We start from the raw sequence: 11,093 nt of genomic DNA on the forward strand, positions 1-11,093 counted from the left end.
GCTGAATACCTACCTGCCCGTGGGAAGCAGTGAATTAATTCCTTGTTTTGCTCTGCTTGTGTGCATGGCTTTTGCTTTTCCTATTAAACTCTCTTCATCTCAAACCACTAGTTTTCTGGCTTTTACCCTTCCAGTTTTCTCTCCCTGATTGTGCTGGTATGGGAGTGAGTGAGCAGCTGTGTGGGGCTTGGTTGCTGGCTGGAGCTAAACCATGACAGTACTGTTAAGAAACCAGTATGTGAAATTAAATGACTTTTTAATTTTTTTTTTATTGTGTTACTTAACACCAAAGATGTTAGCAAAGCCTGAGAGCGTACCACAGCTAATTTGCTGTTGCTTTTACTAGGTTACATGTGCTGTCACTTGCTGGGTTCTTTCAGTGCAGTGTACTGCTTGAATATGTGGCACTCAGTGAGAAATGAATATTGGTACTCAAAACCAAATCAGAGATTAGGAAAACGCTCTCTTTTTGTAGGGAACCGCAAAACTCTGAGTTGTAGATGTCAACATCTTAGGCATCAGTGCTTCTTTGGAGGTGGGGATCAAGTCTGAAAAGGATGCATCTATCCTAATAAAAAATATTATAGTTTTGTAAGTAAGTATCATGTTTTATTTGAAATGTGGCCTGTGTAGGAGTAGGTAGTCTAATAAAAAGCAGTTGTTCGTTATATATTAGTGCATATGATCCTGAATGGAGGGGACCCATCCATGTCACCATCACCATCTCATTCCAATGGAGCACAAACCCCATTGGATTCAATCAAAGGCAAGAAATAGGATAAATCCTCTTCTTTTCAGTGAATTAGCCCAGTGACAGTGGCCTGCACTGTAGCTGTGACACTGGAGCTGGTTTCTTTTCAGCTACTGGGATTGAAATATTTTTGTCTTCTCGTGGAACGCTTCTAAATATTTCCATGCATATCTCTCTAGAGAGAATGCATATTTGGAAAGGAAATCTAATATGGAAATAGATGTCAGCAGCTGAATTTAAATTTTTTGTGCTTTGCAAACTAACTTTTGTGATACAGTGCACAGTAAGTAATTAAAGTTGCTCATTGTCTGTAAACAGGATTAAGATTTTGTTTCCTACTTCATGTGATCATGTGATTGTTATGAAGCCACATATATGAAAAGAATATTGAGTTCCTAGATGCAGATTTTTGTTAAGTGTATACTTCATTTTCTGTGAAAATGGGAACTAAAGTAATAGGTACAATAATTGTCTTGCAAAAAGCATGAGAAATGTGAAAGTGAGGTGCTCTGATACTGTTAGAATAAAATGGGGACATAAGTAATTTTGGAATTCAGGTAAATCTTCTCTTCATGGGAATTGATTCTTTCTCCTTATTCTGAACTCATCACTCCAGTTGCACCTGAAATCTGTTCAGGTGTTGTATGGGAAACAGTGTGGGTCAAAGTGCAGCAGCTGTTGTTTACCTCTCTGTGTCCTGTGCAGTCAGAAGCCACCTTTCTGGTACAAAATATAAAACAGCTCTTAAAAAGCACATGCTACTAAGACCAGTGCTTATCTCAGGAGATTCAGCTTTCTCTCATCTCCTGTCAGTCTTTACTTTTTCTGTTTAAATGTTATCTGCTGCAGAGTGTTCTCATTTTCAAACTAAGGGAACATGAATCTCTCTTCACAGAGAAAATTACTTAGCAGTAGACCTGGTTAGAAGCTTTTTAGATGGAAATCAGAGGGGATTTGTTTAGGACTCCTGTAGTCTGAACAGAATGTGACAGCAGTCCCTGCAGCAGAAAATCACAATGGCCATGGCGGTCTTCTGAGAAATGAGAAATCCAGGGAAGTGCCTGCTTTCCCAGATTCCACCTAGAATCTTAATTTGAATCAATCTACTGGAAAAGAGGATCATATTGCAGAAGTCACAGTGACCTGGTACCAGTGTCAGTGCTGCTCAGACCCCGCAGAGCCTTAGATGGAGGCACCAGGTAGTCTGTCAGTGTTGCCTGGTTTGCCTTTGGTGTGTGCATGTACAGAAAACTGGGAGACAGGGTACCAGGAACTAGACACTAGGGGCTGGTATCTATGATTTGGTGCTCATAGAAACAAACACTGACAGAGAAAGACCAGAACAGGAAAAGCATTATGTACTGAAACAAGAGTCTTTATTTCAGTGCAGTACAAAGAAATGGGAGTTATTTGCTTTGAATGAAAGCACTGAAACTAAAAAATTAAGCAGATAAAATACATTTGTGTAGTATTAAGAACCCTTGGATATCAAAGCAGTGAAAAATGATAGTTATGATGCTGCAGCATTAAAAGAAATATTTACATAGCTTTAATGCATTACTACCTTGATTTAGTGTTGTATCATTGCTAGCTTAGTTTCCAGCAGTATCAGATGTTACCACTGACAATTCTGTCTTAGCCATCAATCTTTCAGCCAGTGATTTCCTTGCATTTAAAATGCATTGGTACAGAAGTAACACTCTGTACCAAGCCAACTCTCCAAAACCTCAGCACAATCAGTCAGCTTCTTTTTTGTTTCTTCCAAAAGAACGAATTCGATCAATTTTGTTAATTACACTGAACTTTGGTTACGTATAATAACACTGTAAACAGTGGGCCCAGTTCACAGTCAAGTAACATGAACTCTTCATATTAAGGTCATGAGAAAGTCTTGTTTAAATAAAAAAAAGGTTGCTACATTGTCATCCCGCAGCGCCAAACACAATTCTTTTTCAAGAGTGGTCTTTTTCAATTACAGCACTGTTTTTCAGCTTGAATCAGGACAGGTCATCTGTTTTCCTAGTAAATGTAGATGATTTACATTTTCAAAGGTATCAAAATATACTGACATAGTGGTTTGCAGCAGGGTCAATAGCCCCATTTACAGACTCAGTTTTTTTGGTTTTTTAATAAATAAACATTAATTACACAGGTATTGCTGTGAACCAAGCCCATTGTCTAAAGGAAGCACATTTCTTGCCAAATTAAAAGTCTTTACATAAGAACATGTTTTTATAATGGATTTGAATAGCTACTGTATAAATTATTGAAATCATGTGTCTTCCTGCTTGCACTTTGTACCAACACAAAAAATGAATAAACATGCAGTAAAATGTAGCAACGTTTAGAAAATAATGTGTAAAAAAACCATTCAGTATCTTATATTAAAGCATTTACACTGCATAGGCATTCATATAAGGATATAGTATAATAAAACTTATCAAATATACAAGCATGCAGCAGTTGCCTTATATTCACAGTTCTAGAAATGACCACACATTGATTTCCTCAAATATAAATTGGATTATCCAAAATAGATTTTGCAGCCACTCTCCTTTGCAGTGGCAAACTATGTTCTTGTGTGCATTGCAGATACTGACCTATATAACAGGCCTAAGCTATGCTGCTGTATTGTACATATCTGTGATAAATACTGTGTTTTGGAATAGGAAGGATAATGAGAAGTTATCCATACTTCTCATAGCAGAACTTGGAGACTACACAGTGCTTGAATTGAACAAAATATATAAGCATATCAATTGTATTCTCCTTAGAGAGTAACACTGTAACCTTGCCACATATCTAGCTACTGCATAAGCTGGCCATGCAGTTTTCAAAATAAGTTTAGACAGATTTTTTTCTATTTGATATTTATTCCATCAGAAGAGGTATAGTAGTAAACTTATATAGTACATACCCTTTTTGCTCTGCAAACTTTACAAGGAACTCCTGCTACTTTTAAATTGTGTAGGAAAATACAATGCAGTGCCAAAGTCACAGTCAGAGATTTAAAATTTGTTTGCAGAGAGATCTTCTTTCTTCATTTGCTCTTTTGAAGGTGGTGGCGTTATATACAATGGTGAGCTTGGACCATTTTAACAATCACAAGATGACAGTACCCAGATTAGACACCCTGTGTGGCCGAATGCCACCTGGAGGATAAAGTTGAGGTTATGTGGCTTGAAGTTGTCTGTGGTTTTGACCTGCTTGTTATTGCCTAGCTTGGCAGGTTAACCTGGCACGTGACTCCAGGACAACAGCAAACAAAATACCTGGAGGCAAGGCTTGTGTTAGTTGTGCAAGGTTTGCAAAATTGAGCTCCTGATACAGGTTTTGGATGTGCCAAGGTGAAATCCAATTGAGGAGTATGACTTCAAACCCTTTCCCCATCCAGATGTTTTTCCAGTAGTGCCTGCATTCTGCTTTTGCCCTGACTTCCCTTGTCGTCATACACAGTAATTTGCGTGTTTTTCAACATTCTGTGCGTGCACTTCCTTCTTCTGAGCACTTCAGGTAAAGCTAGTGGAAGTAACCTTGTAGGATGTTACAGCACCAACAATCCAAGTTGCAGGGATTCATCCCTGTCTACAGAGCAGCAAGGGATTCAGAAACAGCATGTAGGAAATAGCTTGAAAAAGACAGATGAGGAAGAGATGGCAGAAACATCTGTTAATGGAAAAGTGGAACATGGAAAAGGAAGAGCAAAGTGGGGCAGTGGTTGCTGTTCTCTCTTCTCTTTTTTTTTTTTTTTTAAAAAAAAAAAAAAGAAGGTATAGTCCTCTCTAGAATGTTTAATTCAGAGAGAAACATTGCCCTTTGTTTTTCAAAAAAGTGAGCTTTGGCACACATGCAACGTGAGAATGAAAAGGTTGTGTGCTATCAGGGATGGTGATGTTGATGTACTTCTGTGCTGCAGCCAGGAGTTCACTTTTGTTACTTGTTATTCTGAGTCATTGTGTGTGAATATTCCTATTCTCTGGTGAAGGGTATGTCGCCCTTTCCATAAAGCTGTACGATTTCCTGTCAGTCTTAAGAGTAGGACAGTAGTAGAACAAGTTATTGTGCTAGAGATGTTCCAGGCTCTCCTGGCATAGATACTCATTTTCTCTTTGAGGATATGTCTCTGTATGAATGTGTGTTAGGAGCCTCAACTCTGCATTTGGAATCTGATACAAGGACATTTGGAATCTGATACAAAGACATTTGGAATCTGAGCTGGATATGGGGGCATCTGAATACTTTTATTGTATGAACTAACACTTGAAAAATGGGCTTGCAGTTTATTTTACTTGGCTTACTTGCCACCACAGATGTTGCTTTTCTGACTTTCTCCAGACTTGTTCACTAAGATCTCTGTGGTGACACCTGAAGACACAAATGTGGTGAGAAGTGTCTATTTTTTAATGATCATTTGGCAGTAAGGGCTGTATAAATATACATAGAATCCCTTTTTTTTTTTTTTTTCCTAACTTTTAAGCTGTATACAGACAGATGGACATAAGACTTTGAATGCTGAAACCTTGGTACAGCATATCAAAGCTAATGGTTCACTGATTCTTCACTGCATCTCTGTCATATTGAGAGCTGCAGTTTAAATGTGGGGGCTGTCCACAAAAGTAACAGTATTTTGGTTTATAAATTTCAGTTTCATTCATCTGAGGTACTGCATTAGCCTCTTATTCTTTTTCCAATTTTCATTTTTTTTAAAATGCTGACAAAAAAGAGAATGCCTTGTGGTTTTCATTCTGATTTCTTATGTAATTTAATAATTGTACTAGGTTCTTTGGTGAAGAAGGTCCTCAGTGAACCTGCTATTCATTTTTTCTTTCCACAGGGAAGATTCTTATATTCTATTTTAAAATTTTCTTTGAAGAATCTGGAGATTGTTAAAAGCAGATGTCACAGCTGTCTTGAGTATAGTGAGAAGGAGGAAAAGGAGCTCTCCTGAGAAGTCTGATAGTTTGCCACAAAAGAAGTTGGTACTAAGCTGAGTCCAAAGTTCCCACAGGTATGCACCATCTTGTGAGAATTATTAGAATATGGATGCATAAGATCTTTGTGGGTTGTTTTTTTTTTTTTTTTTTAGAAACCTTATCAGCTCTATTTCTAGTAGAAACCTGTCCTTTTCCTTTGAAAGAGGAGGCAATGTATTTTCCTTTTTCACCTGCTTCTTCCACCTCTCTTACATATTAAAGACATCAGTTCAATTCATAAAGATAAGGGGCTTTTGACCTCTTACCTTTTCATGCTAAACTCAGCCACACATTTTAGTCATTGCAAATATGGTTGTGTGGTAAAGAATGGTTTGCTCTAAAATGAGTTTACCAGAAGAGGTATTTATATCAACAGAAGAACCTCTTCCTCACTTAAAAGTTGCCAAGCATTCTCCTCACACCCCATCTCTTTTCCCAGATTTTGCATATGTGTCTTTCCAGGTAAAAAATTATGCGAAGCACCTGGAATTATGTGTTTGACCTCCATTTATACTTTTCGGTATCTCGGGGGATGTCTCATAGGGCAAAGCATGTTGAGCAGCCAGCAGTTTTCAGAGAGAGCAGGTAGCTAAAAATACTTCATTTTCTTTGTTCCTCAGGCAGTGACAAGTGTAAACCGGGACTGAGTTGCTGAAGAAGTAGGAGACAGTAAGAGGACAGGTTAGATGAGGAGAACAGCCCTCTGATCTTTAGAAAGATACAACTGTCACTTCCAGAAGCATCCTGCTTTTCTGTCAAGTTTCAAGAAAAACACTGAATACTGAATTTGTCATTTGAGGCAATACAAATAAGGAATGCTTGTGTAGTAATTTAAGAGAATGTTTTGAAGTACTTGAATATTGAGCACATCCACTTGAAAATACTATTTTTCAATAGTTTTCAATAGTTTTCAAATACAAGTCAGTTGATAAAATGTTGGTACACACACTTCCATTGGAAGAGTATCTCATTGTGTGTATTATATGCTGTCTTGCTTAAACAACACTACGTATATTGGTGCATGCCTTTAATCTTTAACAGAAAGATTCCTTCCACATTAAATTCCCCATTAAGTCCCTCAAAGTTACATTTGAAAATAATTCTAGGTTAAATAGTTATCACCTTTGGGGGGAATTCTTGTCCTTGTTTGAGTGTGATTAATTTGTAAAGTTTGATTGCCTGATACTGGTGCTTAGTTTTCACGATTTTATTAGTAGTTCAGAATGGCGTCTATCTGACGACTATATTTGTATATTGAGAGAACACATTCAAAGGCCGCCTGTGATGTGCAATTTGCAGGCATGTGCTGTGTTGTAAATCCTTGCTCATGTTACACTAGAAATTTGTAATGTACAAGGAAGAGCCCCATCTCAAATACTGCTTTAGTACTTAGTACCTGCTACATAGAGATCGATGGGCTTTTATTCATGGTTCTTTCCTCAGTCTGAAAACAATCATGGGAGTTCATTCATATAAAGACTAGCAAGGCGAATGCATAAGAAATACAGGATTTTGCAGGGAAAAGAACAAAATAAGAATGCAGCCCAGAGCTTTTAGTCCATTAACTCAGGCTGATCCAAGTTATTTTGCCTCTAGCTCTTTTTGCCCCTTCCTCTCTATCCTTACTACATTTTATGCTGCTGCAGGAGGGATGGATATCTCTGTGTGAGATGCAATGTCCACCATGTGTTCACACAACATTGTTGCAATACATGTAATTTGTAGTGTTCACATTTGTGGCCATGCAACATAAAAGAACACAAAATAATCCTCTGGAATGCTGCGGTTGTCAGCCATTTTATTATATTTTATGTTCTTAAAGGGAAAGTGATCATGTTAATTTTACAGGATTTAAAAGAATTATCGAGTCTTCCTGTAAAATTGCAGTGTAGAATTTGTTGTGAATATAACAGAGCTGACTCCATTACTATAGCAGAATAATTTGCAGCCAGAGTTCAATTACACTCCTAAAATCTGATTTTAATTCAGAAATAGGCTGCAGTAGCTTCATTTTTATCCTTCATGTTTTTTGAATTTTAGGAATAACCTAAGTTTAGCATATTAATGCAGTTGTATCATATGGACATGGAATATAAATGTGTTTTCATGAAAGCCCAATTTAAGTTACTGTGTTGAACCATTCAGTACAGTTGGATTCTTCATTCATATTCTCTGTAAATTTGTGATCACAACATAAACACACAATTCTCACACACTTTTTCTTTGAAGCCCTTGCAGGATTAATCTAAACAGGAGGTGCAATAGAAAGCTCCACTTTATTATAAGACTGGAGTTTATCTATTGACTTCAGCATCCACAGAGCGTAAAGCACGAGTTCTTTTTTTCTTGTCTAAACTATTTTGAACAAGGTCTGTTTTCCATGCTAGTTTGGCAAGCTTCTAAGGCATTTGTGCAAAGTGATGATGGAAGAGCAACCTGATTCAATACTGAGAGATTCATAAATAACATCCAGCAGTAATTAAAGTGAAAAACAACGGCTAAGAAAAGCAATCATCCTACAGAATCAGTTGAGCTACTATACCCTGCAGTGTTAAAAAAGTGGAGTATGTTTACTGGTACCTTGAATCAAGAAGTATCGTGAATTTTAAACATACTAAGGATTCATTCTGAGTTTTTTTTTTACATAGATTGCATTGGAATAATGATAATGCAAGATAGAGATATTTAGGACTTCAGTTTGAAGAACTGGAATAAGCCAGCTGATGTCTTTACCATCTTGATAAGAAAGCCTACACTATTTTCACCAAGTACACACCAAAGTTACAAAAAGAACCCTATAATTTCTTTGTCTGGATTTCTCCATAGATGGAGAATGGGTTAAATGGCATGTAACACAGAGCTTAGTTGTTCAATTTTTATGTATGCAAATCTCAACAAAGTAGTAGAATTTAGGTATCAGGTATTATAGTGAATAGGTCTTAAAAGTAGTATTCTGAGGCTTTTCTACTTGTTTCTCAAGTTCTCTCCTGAACTACTAGCAGAGCTTGAATTTACTGGGAGGAACACCTGGCCCTTCATGGTGTAAAACTTAAATCTTTTCCTGTTAGGATATAATTACAGCCATTATGTTGTAGCACATAATCTATGCCCTTCTGGTCTTCGAAGAGAAGGTGAGAGTAGTTGTGGATACTAGTTCATGCTTCAGGCAGAAAAAAGTGGTGGCTGGCGCAAAGCAACTTAAGACTTAACATGCAAGATCTTTAAAGTAGCCACTATGTGGTATTTGTACTTCAACCTGTGCTTACAGGAATTTCTGTGGTTATGGTTTTAATAGCAGCCAGATGTTGGAGGAATTCAGATTTTAGTTTTATACCTTGGCAGGACAGAATAATTCAATTATCAGCTGATAATGAAGCCAGGAGTAACTTGTGAAATTCAGTTCTAGAACTGGGATTCCATACAAATTCTCTGGTTTAGATATGCTTGTGGTTTGGAGGAACATCTCGCAGTCAGTTTTTGTCTTTTTGTGACTAGTTTTAGGTATTAAACTGTAAACATCACAATATGTAGTCTTCTTACTTTAGAAGTTCACTGTATGCTTCAGTACTAGACACAAGATCTTTAGCAGGACTTCATGTGAGGAACAGTTAAACAAAAGCTTGTATGAATAAGGCACTAGTAAATGTTTGCAGCAAACAACCATTACAGTCTATATTCTTTAAGAATAAAACCGTTCTGTTTAGGAAATGCCTTTAATATGACAGAGTTACCAATGCCAGTTAGAAGGGGACTAGAGAAAGTGCATCTTTTGGATTATGCCTGTGAGATCTGTGAGAAACCACTGAATGCAAATCTCCATCACGTTTGGAAATAGCCTGGGCAATGGTGATACTCAGGAGAGCTAAAGCAAGAGGAAACTAGTTTAGATTCTGATCCCTGCTAAACTAGTGTGAAATCACTGCAGTGGATTTGCTCCAGATTTATTACAGTGGTAGAAGGGTCTAAAGCCAGAATCGAGGCTGTTGTGGCAAATCTAGTTAAGCAGTAACAGCACTGACACAAACCAAATAATTGGCTATAATCCCCTTAAACAGTTTCAAAAAAGAATCTGGTATTTTAAATTTCATATTTGCTGAAGTCCAAGGATGCACTTTGTCTTTTGGCTAATGTAATAGAACAAAACTGTCTGTACAACTTTGGAGCTGATGCCATTCTAAACAGTTACTAAAGTATTAATCCATATTTTATACCAAATGAAATTTGAGTCTCCAGTCTGTTTGTAGAATGGCTAATGGGTATTTCACATTAAAAGTTGTTCAAAACCACCAAAACTTTACCATTACTAAAAGCAAAACATACTACCATGCTTATGTATCATCTCTTTCAGGGGGGTCATTGAAGCACCAATAATTTGTTTATCAAGCCAATAAGAATGCATTTATAAATTAATGGATCTTGTTAGTATTCATGATTGTATTTCTCTAGGATCGATGCAGTAAAACTACTGTATCTGAACCATTCATTTGGTATACTAAATCAATCAGGGGTAACTCCACAGTCTGATTTCATTACTAAATCCTGCTTTGTAAACATATAGCTTAGCTGTATCACCTGACAAATTTCTGTTCCACCAAGATCCTCCATTATTTATACAAGATGTCATTTTAAAAACTTCACACATTTCCAGTATTCATAATGCAATAGGGAAAAAACCCGACATTGATTCATTCCTGTATATTATTGCCATTAGGTGCTATGATTAACAAATCCAGACAGTGGGGTTTTTTGTTTGCTTGAATTATTTTCTGTTTTATGTAAGAATGTTGCATGAAGTTTATATGAAGCTTTAAAATCACCCATCCATGGGCATCTCAGAAACTGTACAACTATCTCAACTGGATTTTAAAAATGTGGTGGGCTTTTTGATTGTTTTGGTTAGTTTTTTTTAACTTTTGACTCATAATATTAAATTTATTGATGGTATAACTTGGCTGAAATTTTCACCATAAATTAGTCTGGACTAATATTAACTCCTTAAACAAATAAAAAACCCCAGAACAAGTAAGTTAAGTGCTGAGGATCTCTCTCCCACACTTGCTATGCATACTCTTAAGTTATATACAGAAGGAAGAAAATCCAGAAACTTCTCTTAACAAAGATCTTTCCTCATAGCAACTCAGAAAAACTTTTTCATTTTTAATATTTGTATCTTATAAGAATGCCAGAATATACACTTTTCTAGGTGTGTGAGACTAATACATGGCATGTGTTTATCTGAATACCAGAGCATGTTATTGTGTATTAGAGTTGTGCAAATTATTTTCTGTAAAAGTTGACAACTTTAAAAATTTTTTCTTTGCCATTGTTTTCAGTAAGATGATGTAAATCTTTGCGATTGCAAAAGAAAC

The 11,093-nt window shown here is 36.6% G+C and overlaps 1 long non-coding RNA gene across 1 annotated transcript; it reads left to right on the forward strand.

The window, feature by feature from the left end:
• The first annotated feature begins 489 nt into the window (after positions 1-489).
• On the forward strand, positions 490-9,196 carry LOC114059177. Its single transcript, XR_003571602.1, has 3 exons — positions 490-502; positions 2,637-2,639; positions 9,089-9,196. It is a non-coding gene; the product is annotated as an uncharacterized LOC114059177 (long non-coding RNA).
• The last annotated feature ends 1,897 nt before the right edge of the window (positions 9,197-11,093 follow it).

This window comes from Empidonax traillii, unplaced genomic scaffold, assembly GCF_003031625.1.
Source record: "Empidonax traillii isolate 1590-97213 ecotype Southwest subspecies unplaced genomic scaffold, ASM303162v1 scaffold206:size1282135, whole genome shotgun sequence".
Taxonomy (NCBI): domain Eukaryota; kingdom Metazoa; phylum Chordata; class Aves; order Passeriformes; family Tyrannidae; genus Empidonax; species Empidonax traillii.